The sequence below is a fragment of the Dryobates pubescens genome, chromosome 6 (genome assembly GCF_014839835.1).
Source record: "Dryobates pubescens isolate bDryPub1 chromosome 6, bDryPub1.pri, whole genome shotgun sequence".
NCBI lineage: Eukaryota > Metazoa > Chordata > Aves > Piciformes > Picidae > Dryobates > Dryobates pubescens.
Window position 1 is genome coordinate 13,730,911 of NC_071617.1, and position 17,586 is coordinate 13,748,496.

The window sequence follows — 17,586 nt, forward strand, 5'->3', positions numbered from 1 at the left end:
AACCCACAAGTCACAATGTTCTGGACCAATGATGTTTGCTCTGCTGTCACATAGGAGCACTGCAAAACACACATGATATATCAAGGTGATTATGGAAAAACTAAATGAAGACATAAGGAAAAACTCCTTTACTTTGAGGGTGACAGAGCACTGAAACAGGCAGCCCAGAAAGGATGTGAAGTCTCTTCTGAAGATGTTCAAAATCTGCCTGGATGCATTCTTTTCCAACCTGATCTAGGTGAAACTCTTTTAGCAGGAAGGTTGGACTAGATGCTCTCTGGAGGTCCCTTCCAGCCCCTACAGTTCTATGATTTTGTACTTCTCAGGAGAATCCATGAAAATCAATTCCTACCAACTTTTGTAGCTAATTGTCTCAGATCTTATAAAAGCAAGTGCAAGACTTCACTGAGCAGAAGCACCCAGGGAAGGAGAAGGGAAAAAACCACAAAAACAACCAAAAAAGAATTTTTTTTGGGGGGGGCGCATTAGAACAACAGTGTTCTAGACTGAGAGCTTCTGTTTAAATCCTGGCCTTGTAGACTGCACTGTGAGTACATGAAAGGACAAGAAGCTCCTGGGGGCAGGTGTTGATCTGCTGGAGGGTAGAGGGGATTTGCAGAGAGCCCTTGACAGGCTGGACAGATGGGCAGAGTCCAACGGCATGAGATTGAACACATCCAAGTGCCGGGTTCTGCACATCAGCCACAGCAACCCCATGCAGAGCTACAGGCTGGGGTCAGAGTGGCTGGAGAGCGACCAGGCAGAGAGGGACCTCGGGGTACTGGTCGATGGTAGGCTGAACACAAGCCTGCAGTGTGCCCAGGCAGCTAGGAGGGCCAATGGCATCCTGGCCTGCATCAGGAAGAGTGTGGCCAGCAGGAGCAGGGAGGTCATTCTGCCCCTGTACACTGCCCTGGTCAGGCCGCACCTTGAGTACTGTGTCCAGTTCTGGGCCCCTCAGTTTAGGAAGGAGGTTGACTTGCTGGAGGATGTCCAGAGAAGGGCAACAAAGTTGGTGAGGGGCTTGGAACACAAGCCCTATGAGGAGAGGCTGAGGGAGCTGGGGTTGCTTAGCCTGGAGAAAAGAAACTCAGGGGTGACCTTATTGCTCTCTACAGCTACCTGAAGGGAGATTGTAGACAGGCAGAGGTTGGTCTCTTCTCCCAGGCAGCCAGCACCAGAACAAGAGGACACAGTCTCAGGCTGCGCCAGAAGAGGTTTAGGCTGGAGGTTAGGAATAAATTCTACACAGAGAGAATGATTGTCCATTGGAATGGGCTGCCAGAGGAGGTGGTGGAGTCACCATCATTGGAGGTGTTCAGGAGGAGACTTGACAGGATGCTTGGTTGCATGGTTTAGTTGATTAGGATTTGTTGGATGATAGGTTGGACACAATGATCTTGAAGGTCTCTTCCAACCTGGTCTGGTGTATTCTATTCTATTCTATTATGTTCTCCTGCTTCTGTAATCCAAGACTGATAAGAGCAAAGCAAAGGATACTTAAAGAAGCAGAAGCTGGCAACTAACTGGTAAAACAAAAAAGTTCATAAAGATGTTAAGAAAAGGGAAAACATGTAGATGACACACATGAAAAGGGAGTATGCAGAAACAAATACAGCAAGCTACTTGGTAAAATCTCAAGTACTGTATTAGTGATCTGAAGACAACTGGAAAAATACAGAAAGGTTTTCTGCTGGGAAAAAAAAAAAGAAACAAAAAGAAAAAAAAAGAAACAATCTTGAGATTAAAAAAAAAAAAAGTACTCTCTCTTGGCCCAAGACAAAGACCTGTGATGTTATCACATTCTTCCAATCCTCAGCAATTCAGAAAAGCCCACTCTCAGTTTGATGCCTGTGGGAGGAACTCAAAATTAAGCAAGAATAAAAGATGTCAAGCAAACAAAGAGTCATTTATTTAAAAATAACCTCAACATGTTCAAGGCTTACTGCATCTGTATCAATCCCAGTGAAACAGGCTCCCTGGTGCCAAGAACACCAAATACTAAATACTATCTGAACTCCAAATCTTGCATTAGAAAGAAATAGAGCTCAAAGAGGTAACTAAGGAGCCCCAGCTGAAAGCTTGAGCACTTTGCAGGGCTAGTTAAGTGTGAAAACCTGTATTAAATGTTAATTTGTTAAAATAATAATAAAATCTACAAACACAACAGCAGAAAAATGAAAACCAAGCACACCTTTATAACAGAATAGACTAGACCAGGTTGGAAGAGACCTTCAAGATCATCGTGTCCAACCTATCATCCAACACCACCTAATCAACTAAACCATGCAACCAAGCACTGTATCAAGTCTCCTCCTAAACACCTCCAGTGATGGTGACTCCACCACCTCCCCAGGCAGCCCATTCCAATGGACAATTACTCTCTCTCTGTAGAATTTATTCCTAACCTCCAGCCTAAACCTCTTCTGGCGCAGCCTGAGACTGTGTCCTCTTGTTCTGGTGCTGTTTGCCTGGGAGAAGAGACCAACCTCTGTCTGTCTACAACTTCCCTTAAGGTAGCTGGGAGGTTTGACCTGGACAAGGTAAGAATGGGGCAAAGACTGACCTTTCTCAGTCAGCAATCCAGAGACATTTTCAGAAAACTCTGGAGCTATCTAGAAAGCTGAATAGCAACAACTTATTTAGTGCTTAATATTGTGTGAATAATTAGAGTTTATTTTCTTCATGTACATTACTTTGCATTCACTATCACTGAACTTAACTCTCCTTTACCTATTTGCCTGATACCATCAGACTTTCTGTAACTATTGATAGCCAGTTCTTAACAGTTTTGACTAGCCTGCACATCAGTAAATGTTGACATCATGTTGCTCACCAGCAAGAAGTTTCCAGATTGGCCATGAATCCTCTGAATAAGCTCAGTTCAAGAAGGAAGTAGAGTAATCCTTTCACCAACACATTTTTCTACTGGCAAACTTGCTTCCTTGCAGAACTATCTTTTGTTCCATTTGTTCCAGAACCTATTCATCTGAAGTGAGTAAAGATGTCATCTCCTGTCCTTCTGTGTCTTGAAGAGTCTTCAGTAAGCCATCTCTTACCTGTTAACAGCTTTTTGAAATCCCAATATACTTTCTTAAATGAATCACCCTTAAGTACAGGCTCACAAAAAAGTGTGATTTCAGTCTACAAAAAAAGCCACTAGATGTAATCCAGGTGCCTATGCAGAGTATTTATATTTTCAACCCATTTGTCCTACTGGTATTATATTATCATATCTCTTTCCTATGCTGCCAACATCAACAGAAGTCAGAAGTCACACACTAGAATTAACAGCTCGGTTTGTTTCAATTGGAGCTCCTTGAGAACTTTCGATTTATCATCTCATAGCTCCTATGAGTTGTCACTGCTCATTTTATCAGCTTTACAAAACTTCCTCTCCTCACAATTTAAATCTGAGGTAGGTCCTCAGCCATATCCCTTGAAAGTCTTTAAGATCGTAGCTGGAAAACTGCAGCTTTGTCAGGTTCTCCTTCTCCACCTTGATTTCACAGGATCTCTACCTTGCTTCCTCGAGAATGCTGGGGTGGCTCTTTCTGGGTTTAGTTTTTGTGTTTGTTTGTTTCCTTTCTTTTTTTCCTTTTCTTTTTAATTTATAGTCTGTCTTCAGCAAGTATTGCTCAAACTCTCTTAGAAGCTGTCTTAGTAAGGCTTACATTTATTTTGCCATAATTCATGAGGTTTTAAACTTGTTTCCCTATCTGGACAGAAGTCCCCATTTCAAAAGGTATAATTGCATTCCTTCCTCCTTTGAAATTTCTTTTAGTAAGTAACATGCATTTCTGGAAGCAATTTTCCCTAAGATGTCTTCAGGCTGTCTGAAAGCTTTTCCCTCTTTTTAGTTACTCCTTTCAATTTCTTGGTAAGAAGCTTGCTCATTCTTGCACAATTTCTAGAAGAAATGTGATCTGCACTAGGTCAAACTAAAAGGATAAGACAGACTGAGGCAGAATGTGTAGACCTTTCTGAATAAAGCCAGAACCATGCCTATGAAGCTGTTCAAAAAAACTCCAGAAGCATTTTTAATCCAAAAATGTAGAATTATATCTAACATTATTTTCAAGTCACGAGAGTTAACATTTCTCAATCCAGTGATACCAAAAATGATTTAAACATAGGATAGGATAGGATAGGATAGGATAGGATAGGATAGGATAGGATAGGATAGGATAGACCAGGTTGGAAGAGACCTTCAAGATCATTGCATCCAACCTATCATCCAACACCACCTAATCAACTAAACCATGCAACCAAGCACCCCATCAAGTCTCCTCCTGAACACCTCCAATGATGGGGAACTCCACCACCTCCCCAGACAGCCCATTCCAATGGGCAATCACTCTCTCTGTATAGAACTTCTTCCTAACATCCAGCCTAAACCTCCCCTGGTGCAGACTGAGACTGTGTCCTCTTGTTCTGGTGCTGGCTGCCTGGGAGAAGAGACCAACCCCCACCTGGCTACAACCTCCCTTAAGGTAGCTGTAGAGAGCAATAAGGTCACCCCTGAGTCTCCTCCTCTCCAGGCTAAGCAACCCCAGCTCTCTCAGCCTCTCCTCATAGGGCTTGTGTTCCAAACTCCTCACCAACTTCATTGCCCTTCTCTGGGCACATTCCAGAAGATTCATGAGCAGTGAGCACAGACTGAAAAGCATCTACATAGTATTTCAAGAGTATGATGAACAGCAGCTGGAATGCCTGTACAAAATGGGGACCTTCCCAGGCTTCTGAAAGTTTGGAAACAAAAGCAGTCTAAGAGATGGAAACACACACATTGGCTAAATATCTTCATTTAGTCAAGAAAATATTTATATCCTAAGAAGAACTCTCATAAATAGTACCCCATTTGAGAATCTTGGGCCCCAATTTTCATCATAACCAAAGGTACAAAATACATCTACCAGTCCTGGCTCTAACCAACTGCTCCAGAAAAATGTCTACATTGTACCATTTTCACTGCTGTGTCCAACGTTTTCCCAGGAACAGAAAGACCCTAGATCCCCAAGGACTCTCACGCACCGTGACTTCTGATAGAACACACACCACCATCTCTCAAAAAGTGCAAAATACTTTATTCATTAGGATTAATCCAGAAAGGAGTGTGTTGCTTTGCAGCAGAGGAGCTAAGAATCATAACAATTTATAGTCTGTTAAAAAACTGACATGAGAAGTCTCATCTAACATATCTGATCATAACTATTAAGCCAGCAATACGCTGTGTTACTTAAACTTCAGGCTGGGTTGAAGACTCCAGAATTTAAAATGCTCATGTCTACTTTTTGCAGTTTCCAAGTTCCATAAAAAATACACATCTTTTTTCTTCTAACAGGATGAGAGTATTTACCCATGACTCACTGTCAAACTGCAGTGCAATATCACAAAGAACTGTGCAAAGTCATACTTGCATTCCTGACTTGAATGTCAACATAGATAGAATTTGTCTACGGCACTCATTAGGGAAGCACCCTGAAGGCCAACAGAGGAGCCTATTCTGAAGTAAGACTGACAACATTCAGTAAAGAGTATTTATTATCCCCTTTTGCATAAGGGTGCTGAAATAAAATGTAAAACTGTCCAGACAGCATACAGGAAAGAAGGATTAAAAAAAATACTTATTTTGCACGTATAGTAATCACAGAACAAATGAGGCAGTACTGTAGGCTACTGGAGGGGGAAAAAAACCCAAAACAAAACCAAAAAACCCACACAAACACAAAACATTCTGGACTGTGGGAAGGGGAGTTTAAATGAAAAACATAAGACATCATTATCATCCTCTACCTGGCAACTCACAAGGCACCAAATGAAATGCTGTGCACAATCGAGGGCATAACTGAAGGAAGAAAATCAAACTGGGAAAGTATCCAGAAGAAAGGAGCAAAACATGACATCAAGAAGAGATTTAAAGACACCTGATGAAGGAGACATGACTGAACAATGTGGAGTTGTTTCAACTCTGCAAAAAAATAAATTACTGTCACTGGACATATCATGTGATAACCCCTCACTGCATAAAAAGTTGCTGCCAAGCAGAAGAGCAATTAAATTTCCCTGCATTTCTGATGAGTAAAAGAATAACAGAACTAAATAAAATCTACTTTCAGTTAAAATATAGAATAACGCTGGGGGGAGGTTAAAACATCTCTTGGAATACATTTGCTTCCAAAGCAAACAAGATTTAGAACAGATCTGGGGGAAAAGCATTCTCTCTCTAAAGGTAGTTGTGTCTAAGCAGGCTTTAAGGGAGTTTCAAGACCCTTTTGGACTGGAAATTTCCAGTCAACAGTTCAAGATGGATTAACAACTCCATGGACCTCTTACCAACCCTACATTCCTCTACGACGTGCACTGGCCTCTTTGTATTTGCAAGCCATACTGTTCTCATTTAACAAAAACCATACTGCATTCCTGCTTCTGGTTTATGTGATTAGAACACTAACTTGGGCAGTTTCCTTCATGTTTGAAATGCATTTATAACAATATGATGATGCGTAAATCAAAAAGTAGAAGGATTAGGTGGGTTGGATTAGTTGATAGGTTGGACACGATGATCTTGAAGGTCTCTTCCAAGCTGGTTTATTCTATTCTATTTTAAAAATAGGAATGCTTTTATGTCAGTATCTATACTGCAGGTATTCCAAACACTTTGTGTATAGAGCTCTGAACATGTGCATTTTGATTATATATCAAAGGGCCTTTCATAAAATACAGAAAGTCATATTCACAATAAAGAAGCAGACAACAAACATCTCCAGCAGTCTGAGATCTCATTTTGTAAGAGCTTTTTCTTTGAAAGGGTACAATGAAAATGGGTAGAGAATCTCCCTTTCAGATATCTGTGAAATGAAAAGACAAAATGGGAACCTCACTCACATCATGCTCAACCACACTGTAATGTTTCAGCACACAAAGCAACTTGCACAAGAGCAGAGCAAGATGCACCACGGAAAGTGCTCTTTTCGCTTCAGCACATTCCAGATATTTCTGATGTTCTGTTTAGTGGTTTTGCACAAATTAGGCATTGCATCATACCCACACACAATTCCAATCAAAAGAAGTTCACCAACCCTGGATGTGTTTAAAGGTCTGTTTGGATGTGGTGCCTGGGGATATGGTTTAGGGGTGAGCCTTGTAGTAGAGTTATCAGTTGGACTTGGTGATCCTGTGGGTCTTTTCCAACCTGAACAGTTCTGTGAAGTTCCTAAAGGCACCTTCTACAAAACCTTCCTTGTGTCTGAATTACAGGACAGTGACACTCTAGGAGCTGTAATGAAGACTTTTGCCTCCAGAAGTAGTCTATATTGAACTAACCTCCCTTCACTTGAGTCAGAGGCAGGTAGGTACTGAAGAGCAAAAACATTAAGTTACTGACAAGAACTTTTAAAAACAACTCCCATCCCATTGGCAGAAAATTGTCCCAGAGCAAAATATCCTAATAATGACCTTTCAAAGAGCCATGATTAGTTTGCACCCTTTACTGACAACAGCTACATCAACAGAAACCCTTTTTGACTGCTTTTATCCACCTCCAATATACTTACAGGAACCACTTTAAGTGTGAAGACAAAAACACAGCTGTCAGAAACTAGACTGTGAAAAGTGTTTTCTAAAGCATCCCTAGGGATATCCTCAATGTTACAGAGCCTAGCCATCAAAAGGAAATCACGCTAAGATGAGCTTCATTTCACTGGAATTCAGGTTGCCTCAAATATCTATGAGGTCTCAGTACATTCTAGGACGGTCTTCTCAGATAATCATTGCCAGTGGATCCTAGTCCCAACTCCACTCAATTCTGCTTTGTAAGTCCCAGCTACAGGTTACTGGAATTCATGCAACAAAAGACATGAGCTGAAACACCGAATTCCCTGGCTTTACTTTGAAGGTGACAAATTAAAGATGCAGAGCTACTGCCAGAGGAGAGCATCCTAACAATAGAGCTCCCAGAGCTGCATTGCAATGAAGATAAGGAGATCACCCTTGTGGCTGTGCAACGGTGCACAGAAAACACATCCCAAAGCCAATCTGGCACTATACTTATGGACAGTCTTGCTGCTGTTCAGATGCCCAATCCTCACCCAGCCCAAAACAGCATGCTTCTGTGAATCAGGTTATATTAGCTGACAATTTTCCCCCACTTGGCATTAAATAGGTCATCCTTGCTCACCATCATCATTTGCAGCTACTTCTGGAAAGCATTTACAATTTCACTTGTCTAGCAAGTTAATTAGAAAATGTATATTATCTGCCAAAGAACTGTGTCAGTTTGGTCTTAAGAGAATAAGCATTAAATCAGATCCAAAAGTCCACCTAGTCCAACATCTCATCTCTACCACTGTCAATATCAGTTACTTGGGAAAAGAAACAGAGCAACTGCAGAGCCACCTGGCACATCCTTAAAGCTTCTGGAAATCCAACACCATGAAGACCTCCTGAGACATTTCAAGTGTCTACCACACAAAACAGATCTTAGCAAATCCATCCCTTATGAATTTTAGTCCTTTTGAAGGCAATTTAACTACGTCCTTGCATGGAAAGTTGCTTGCAGATAAGGGCTAGAAAGTGAAAACAAATAAAAGAGGAGTTGCTCATTAATCCTTCCTTTCCCTTCCTAATTTTAAAATTATGTTGCCATTCCATTTTTTCCCTTCTGAAAAATGCCTCTTGCCTGTGTCTTTCACCAAGTTACACATTCAGTTTATGAATGAAATGAGCAGAGGTGCGTGCAATAATGAAGACACAAGAATCATGGAATCATAGATAGACATCACATTTACACAGCAAGTGACTCTTCTAGTTTTTCCTCATTTCTCTCCTAGTAACTTGTCTTTTTTTGTTATTTTTTAAATTTATTACTCCCATGAGGCTTTCAGACATTTGCAGTAGCTCTAACCAATGTTAGGCATCCTAACAGCTTAGAAAACAAGTGTGTCCAGCAGCATTTAGTCCTTTCGTGCCTGTCTGTTCCATTAGCTAATGAAATTATTCTAGTGACCACACTGATCAGTGTTTCTCAAAACAAACCCATGTAAACACTACTTTATTAACTACTTCATTGCTTACAGGTTTCCAGGTAGCAAAGGATGTTCCTTCCCTGTGGCAATGACAGCGACGAGCAGTGTGAGCAATCTGGCAGTGCAGGCCTAGAGCCTGCCATGGTGGTAGGCCATGCTCAGCATTAGTGCAGAGCCAGCTAGCAGTATGCCAAAATAGTGCTGTGCCTGCAGCATGTAACTAAAACAAGACACTGGTAGCTATAAACACAGAAAGTTATCTTGGGACAACAGGACATGCACCTGCATCAACAAACCTCGCGTGTCATCAGTAGTTGGACCAATGATCTATAATAGTGCAATGTGTGGTCACTCATAGGGAACCAATGAGTCCATGCCAACAAGGCACTCCGAGTTTATATAAGTTGTAGAAGTTCCCTTGCTGCACACTTTCCTTTCCTTTCCCTTCTTCTTCTTTGCTTTACACTACTGTGCTATACTGACACCATAGTCCTGCAATACTGGAACAATAAAGGAACAATACTCCATCATATTGGTTAGCTGTATTGATTCCAATCTCTGTCGTCTTTACTTCTTATTTAGAATAGAATAGTATAGAATAGACCAGGTTGGAAGAGACCTTCAAGATCATCACATCCAATCCATCAACCAATTCAACCCACCTAAACAACTAAACCCCATCAAGTCTCCTCCTGAACACCTTCAATGATGGCGACTGCACCATCTCCCCCACTTCCCTACAAGCACAATAACAAATTCATCATCTCCAGCACAAGAATTTATTATGATTTACTGTCTACATACAAAGAACCTAAATATTCACTCTTTAAATTCAAAAGATGATTTGTAATTTTTCCTAGTTGTATACCTCACCCATTTCCAGCTCTTCCTTTTATAAATGAAAAAAAAAAAAAGAAAGAAAAAAATAGAGAGAGGGAAACCACCATCAGTTGTTTTCATCATCAAAAGCAAGCTACAGAACTCCAGTTAAGTTGCTTTTGCTTTTTTGACTTAACACAAGTACTAAAGTTTCATAAGTCAGACTCGATTTGAAAGCAGGTGGGAAAACTCTCCCAGGGTTTGGTTAGACCTCACTAAGTCACAAGTCACGAGGATGAGTTTTACATGCAGCTCTCCTTACAATTTAGCAGGGAATAATTTGAATCCTTTGTACCACCTGCAGCACTCAGCTACACAAGGGAATTTACTTCAGTCAACACAAAGAAAGTGCCGAGTAAAGCAAACACCACAGACCTAATTAAACTCAATTTAAAAGATATCCTGAGCCCTACCAAAAAGTACTTCATAAAAGTACCTACTTCACACAGAAAGTCTCAAATGTCAAGATAAAAATATAGTTTGGAGTATTTAGAAATTAAAAAAAAATAAAAGAGTAAGTCTCCATCAGTACCTGATAAGTGACAAAGAATCATAGAATCAGTCAGGGTTGGGAGGGACCACAAGGATCATCTAGTTCCAATCCCCCTGTCATGGGCAGAGACACCTCACACTACATCAGACTGGCCAGAGCCTCATCCAGACTGGTCTTAAACACCTCCACAGATGGGACCTCAACAACCTCCCTGGACAACCCATTCCAGGGCTTCACCACTCTCACAGTGAAGAACTTCCTCCTCACCTCCAGCCTGAATCTCCCCACCTCCTGCTTCATTCCATTCCCCCTAATCCTATCACTACCTGATATCCTGAGAAGTCCCTCCCCAGCCTTCTTGTAGGCCCTCTTCAGATACTGGAAGGCCACAATTAGGTCACCTCTGAGCCTTCTCTTCTCCAGACTGAACAGCCCCAACTCTTTCAGTCTGTCATCATAGGAGAGTTGCTCCAGCCCTCTGATCATCCTCATGGCCCTTCTCTGGACACATTCCTGCATGTCCATATTACCTCTAACACAACTATTCACAAAAGATCTAGCTGGAATCAGTGTCCTGCTCTGCAAAGCACTCCACAGCATGGCTTTAAGTAATCTTTAATCTTTTTAAAAACTCAAAAGGATGAGGAGTTTCTTTCCATCAGGAAAAAAACCAAAGCTGCAGCCTTGTATATGGCTGCAGACATACGCATTTGATTACAGTGAAAGTATGGTTGCTGGCTAGAAGAAAATTTGGAATGGCTGTCCTATTGTAAATCTCATGTCTCACTGGTTCCCAAGGACAATAATTACAAAAGTCTTGAATAAAATAAATGTAGCCTACATCTAGGGAGAAGATAGAACACCAAAAATGATGAGAATGTTAGTCTTATGAAATTGCCGTGGTTTCAGCTGGGAGGGACCAGCCAGCCTGTTGAATTCATTTTGAAGATACACTCAAAGCTGAAACATACTAGCTTTTCCTGCAAGTTGTGATTCTGATCCAGCTTCTTAATTAGGTACACAGTGCACAATCACTCGATGTTTGGAACTGGTGGCATAGCAGCTTTATTAGAACCAGGACATCTTTTAAGTCCAGGCAGACTCATGCTCACCCAGGCTGCTTTTATTCAGCTTAAGTTCATCTCTCTTTATCACAAATCAAGTTTGAAATCACTTTCAGAATTTGAGATATAATGGACAGATCCATGTATCACACACCTACCCCTCATGTTTCAAGCCCACTAAGGTAAGACAGTATCAGTAAAGGGGAGAGAAGGAAGTATATGCCTTATCTTTGGAGAGGCTGAGGGAGCTGGGATTGTTTAGCCTGGAGAAGAGAAGGATCAGAGGTGACCTCATTGCCCTCTACAACTACCTGAAAGGTGATTGTAGACAGGAGGGGGTTGGTCTCTTCTCCCAGGCAACCAGCACCAGAACAAGGGGACACAGTCTCAAGCTGTGCCAGGGGAGGTTTAGACTCGAGGTGAGGAAAAAGTTCTTCACTGAGCGAGTCATTCGTAATTGGAATGGGCTGACCAGGGAGGTGGTGGAGTCGCCGTCCCTGGAGGTGTTCAAGGGGAGATTGGACATGGCACTTGGTGCCATGGTCTAGTCATGAGGTCTGTGGAGACAGGTGGGACTCGATGATCCTCGAGGTCTCTTCCAACCTTAGTTATACTGTGATACTGTGATCTTTATTGAGGAGGATAAAACTACACTAGTTGCTCTACTAAAATAACCGCATGTGCATACAGAAGAAGTTACTTAGTGTTAAATTTCTGGATTTGCACTCTCAAATTTCTTGAGAAGCAGCTATTAATTTGCAAATACCAAAAAACTATATATCTAAAATTACTACTGCTTACACCATGACCTGCCACTAAGGTAGCACCAACTGCCCAGCCTCACAAGTAACTGCACTATTGCATCCCACAACTGAAAACGGATATGACTCATCTGAGTTAAATTCTTTACGCTTGACATTAAGGCTGCTAATTGCTGCAAAACGAGATTAAACATGTCTGATAAGGAGGGCTGTGTTTGACTTTGTCAATGGCAACTCCAGGTGGCCTGCAAGAGCTATTTCATTCCCATTCAGTTCAGTTTTACAGCAAAAATAGCCTTGACTACTGCTTGCCACTCTATATGAATACACAAGTGCCCAAACTTAACTTCCAAAAGCAAAATATCTTTGTATGACTCGTTTTATTTTTGCTACAGTACTGATTTAGAAGTACTGCAGTGGAATTTAATACCCAGCCTCTGTTTTTTGATGATAAGGACCAAAAATGCTCATCTTCTTAACAGAAATGAATCATATCTAAATCACCAATAATCACAGCAGCAGTGCATCCAATGTAGGTGGCAGCTCACAAACTCGGGAAACCCGAGTTCTCTTCTCAGCTCTAGATCACAGGATTTAAAGGGTTGGAAGGGACCTCCAAAGGTCATTGAGTCCAAACCCCCTGCCAGAGCAGGACCATAGAATCTAGCACAGGTACACATCCAGATGGGTCTTGAAAGTCTCCAGAGAAGGAGACTCCACACCCTCCCTGGGCAGCCTGTTCCAGTGCTCTGTGACTCTCACAGTAAAGAAGTTCCTCCTCATGTTGAGGGGGAACCTCCTGTGCTGTACTTTATATCCATTACCCCTTGTCCTATCACAGGGTGCAATGGAGAAGAGCCTGTCCACTCCCTCTTGACACCCAGCCCTCAGATATTTACAAACATTTATCAAATCCCCTCTCAGTCTTCTCTTCTCCAGACAAAATTGCCCCAGGGCTCTCAGCCTCTCCTCATAGGTCACGTACTCCAGTCCCTTCATCATCCTGGTAGCTCTCTGCTGGACTCTCTATAGCAGATCCCTGTCCCTCTTGAAGGGGGGAGCCCAGAACTGGACATAATATTCCAGGTCTGGCCTCACCAGGACAGAGTAGAGGGGGAAGAGAACCTCCCTCAATCTGCTGGACACACTCCTCTTAATGCACCCCAGGATCCCATTGGCCTTCTTGGCTGCAAGGGCACATTGCTGACCCATGGATAACTTGTTGTCCACCAGGACTCCCAGGTCTTTCTCCACAGGGCTGCTTTCTAGCAGATCACCTCTTCACCTGTACTGGTGCAGTTTATTCTTCCTTCCCAGATGCAGGTAAAAATGTTTTCATTCCAAGTAATTTCTGAAATTCAATTAGCATTCCAAGTGGCCTGGTATCAATTAACTGAAGTAACTCAGTATGCAAGACCTAACTGCAAGATTCAAGACAGGCTTCACGCTCCATGCAAGCTGTAGTGATGAAATGGCAAGATAACAGTAATTTCTGCCAAAAATAGAATTCTTTTTTTCCTGCAACAATTACTGATGTGAATAGGAAGGCTTACACAGATGCAAGTCTTCAAATAATTGCAAGTGAAATAGATACTCAGCTTCACAAACTAAATACAGAATAGAATAGAATAAACCAGGTTGGAAGAGACCTTCAAGATCATCACATCCAATCCATCATCCAACACCACCTAATCAACTAAACCATGCAATCAAGCACCCTATCAAGTCTCATGCTGAACACTTCTAGTGATGGTGACTCCACCACCTCCTCAGCCAGCCCATTCCAATGGGCAATCACTCTCCCTGTGTAGAAATTCCTCCTAATCTCCAGCCTAAACCTCCCCTGGTGCAGCTTGAGACTGTGTCCTCTTGTTCTGGTGCTGGTTGCCTGGGAGAAGAGACCAACCTCTGCCTGTCTACAACCTCCCTTCAGGTAGTTGTAGAGAGTGATAAGGTCACCCCTGAGTCTCCTCCTCTCCAGGCTAAGCAACCCCAGCTCCCTCAGCCTCTCCTCACAGGGCTTGTGTTCCAAACCCCTCACCAACTTTGTTGCCCTTCTCTGGACATGTTCCAGCAAGTCAACATCCTTCCTAAACTGAGGGGCCCAGAACTGGACACAGTACTCAAGGTGTGGCCTAACCAGTGCAGTGTACAGGGGCAGAATGACCTCCCTGCTCCTGCTGGCCACACTCTTCCTGATGCAGGCCAGGATGCGGTTGACCCTCCTGGCCACCTGGGCACACTGCTGGCTCATGTTCAGCATACCACTGACCAGTACTCCCAAGTCCCTTTCTGCCTGGCTGCTCTCCAGCCACTCTGACCCCAGCCTGTAGCACTGCATGGGGTTGCTGTGGCTAATGTGCAGAACCTGGCACTGCACATTGGCCACAGCAACCCCAACATATCCAACATAGCTGGCAAGAAATGCATCTCAGTTTGCATTTGTACAGTATTAACACTTGAGTTCTTGTGCTTCAGCCTCTTCAACTTCTTAAAACCTGAGTAATTTAGGATTGTGAAACATTGAGACACTGTAGGAAAAAGTGACAACAGCTATCACCTACCTACACATTCATTTTGAGCAGAGTAGCCACCCTTGCTCTTTGAGAAATACTGAAGTTTTCCCAAAAGTACCTGGATACAAAGGCCAGCATATTGAACCATGAAACCTGGCCAGCACTGAACAAATCATTTACAACAGCATGAGTCCAAATTAAGCTCCTGAAACTTCATTTCTTTCTTTTGCAGTCAACCTTCTTCATTTCCCACATGTAAGTAACTGCAGTAATGCAGAGCGGTTATATTATGCTGAAATTAATCACTGATAAACTTTCTTTTATCAAAACAGGAACTGAGAGGCACTCTCTCAGTCATGCCTTACACTCGTACTGAAAGTCCAAATGTACTAAATTTTTTACACAATATTCAGTCATGACTTTTTGCAAGGTTCAAAGGAATTGATGATCCATGCTGGAAAAGATGCACAAACATCGTATTTGCAATCTAGTCCTGTGAGGTGCTGTTGGAAAGATTCCTTTTCAGAAGACAGTTCATATTGTCAGATTATTTGCTTGATGACTATTGCAGCCTGAGACTCGCAACAGTTGCCCACTGCCTTTTATTCACTTCAAGGGCTCCAAGAAAGTTTGTGAATTTGGAAGCTAATACAGCTGCTGGAATTATGCATTCATAGAGGCTGTATCTTTAACCCAATTCCTTGAACAGATATGGCACTGCAACTCTGCATGTTCTCAGTTCTCAGTGCAAGCTTCAAATCTCTACAAAGGACACTTGTTACACCTGAACTATGAAACCAGTAAATTGACACTGACTGATTAAACACGCCCCAGATCCCACTTCTGCATGTGGACCAAGTGGCCTGGAACGTCTTACACACATCTTAAATTCTCCCAGACTCAGGTTGAGGCCTCCAGATTTGCCACGGGGAATGCTACCGAGATTGTATCAGTTGGTCCCAGGGCAAAAAGCATGTCAGAATTGGTAACAAGCTAACAGCACAGGCAGCTGAACTCCAGTATCTATGAATGCTCTTGTTCGCTAGCAGAGAGGCAGTCAAGAGTTTCAAATTCAAGTGGCAGAATCTTTGAACTTTTAGCTGGTGAGATGTCCTGAAGCTGTTGTTCCAAACCAGTGTAAAATCATGTTCTCAAATGTTCCTGTAAACTGAAGTTTCTGAACAAATATCAGGCTGAGAGCACAAGCACCTGGCACAGTCAACACGAAACACACTCCTTAGCCACCCTTACAGGAAGAGGAAAGGATATGAGGCAACCCACAGCCAGACAGGATCAAGACTAACATAAAACCACACCTTTAGGCAATCTCAACTCAGGTTGCTATAGTCCTGCTTTGCCTCTGTTCTTTGGAACATGTGCTCAGCTCAGAGAATTTACTGAACAGGAAGCTAACCAGAAAGAAAGAAAGGGGTGAGTTAACAATCAGGTCACCTCCAGGACCGACCTCACCATCTAACTCTGAATACTGAAACCAGCACCAGGGAGGAGTGCATTATTCCAGTTTTTCAGCCATTTAACCTGCCATGGGACTGCACCTCAAAGGGATACAATAACTCAGTTCTTCCATCAGTGCTACTTATGGAGAGTAGAGTGCATACAAAAATTGATTTTATGATCTTCTTACCCTACTTAGCACTGCAACCAGAGAAAGCCAGCAGTATACCCTTAGCAGGAGAATAATTCTCCTTTTTGGATATTAATAGGCATATTTCAGTAACTGTCACCTTACTTGTATTTATCTATCAGAATTTAAGATTATTTGACAATATGTCATGTCATCTAGGCCTTTTAGTGTTGAAAGTCTGAGACAGGTCTACTGCAGATGTATGGCTACGAAATTACTATGGCAGAGGCTTTAAATCAATAGCTTCAATTAATAATAGATACGGAATAAATAATTTCTTGCAAAGAGAATTAAATCCTGAGGACAGGTACCTGCCAGTCTGCAACCAGCCACAGGATAAACTGAAATCTACTAAGGCATTGGAAATCTGTCTACTAGGAAATTTTTCCACTGGATCTACTGTTGAAGTAGTTAAACAAATAGAGACAAAATATCAGGTTGTCAACACAGTGATCATTCGGAGCAGAGACACTTCTGGGACACTGCAGAAACCAGAGCGAAGTGCAGGCAGTTAAGCAACAAAAGGGACTGGAAGCTTTCCAGTTACACACCCATCTGGCAGGGTTTAATACAGAAGCTCTTGCCTGAGATCAGTCCATTTTCCTAGCATTTTATTGCATCTTGGCCTTTTTGCATCTGCTGGAAAAGGGAGATCACGGGTTCTGGTAAAAGAATTATTGGCAAGAATCCTTATTTTCTTGCTTCTTTTGTGGAAAATCTTTCGGCGTGCATACTTTTTACACTTTCTCCCTTTTCCTCAAAATTGTGAAATACACCCAAGTGTGCTGAGTGAGGTATTTAAACCAAGTTAAAACCACTTCACACTTAATGACCTCCACAAATTTCTGTTATTAAACCTCAAAGTGCACCTCAGTAAAGCTGTAATACAGATCTTCTCAGGGGCAGCCAAATCCTTGAGACACTTGAAAACTCATCTGCAGAATTCTGCCATACATCCTGAGACTGGTCCAGCAAAAAGCTGCTAGCACAGCTGGGCTGGCCTGCATTGTTCAGTCATGACCCCAGAGAGTGCTGCCTTTAGAAGGTCTGGCACAGAAAACAGCTTGTCCCGAACCCTGCACACACCACCCATCCCCAGCTCCAGCTCAGCCCAGAGAGCTTCCTCCCTCACGATGAGAGGCTGCAGAAGTATAGAATAGAGTAGAATAGAATAGAATAGACCAGGTTGGAAGAGACCTTCA

General features: G+C 42.3%; 1 protein-coding gene across 1 annotated transcript in view; it reads right to left on the reverse strand.

Annotated features, from left to right (window-relative positions):
* MAP3K5 (mitogen-activated protein kinase kinase kinase 5) overlaps positions 1-17,586 on the reverse strand; it is a 119,420-nt gene that overhangs the window by 88,222 nt on the left and 13,612 nt on the right. The window lies entirely within an intron of this gene.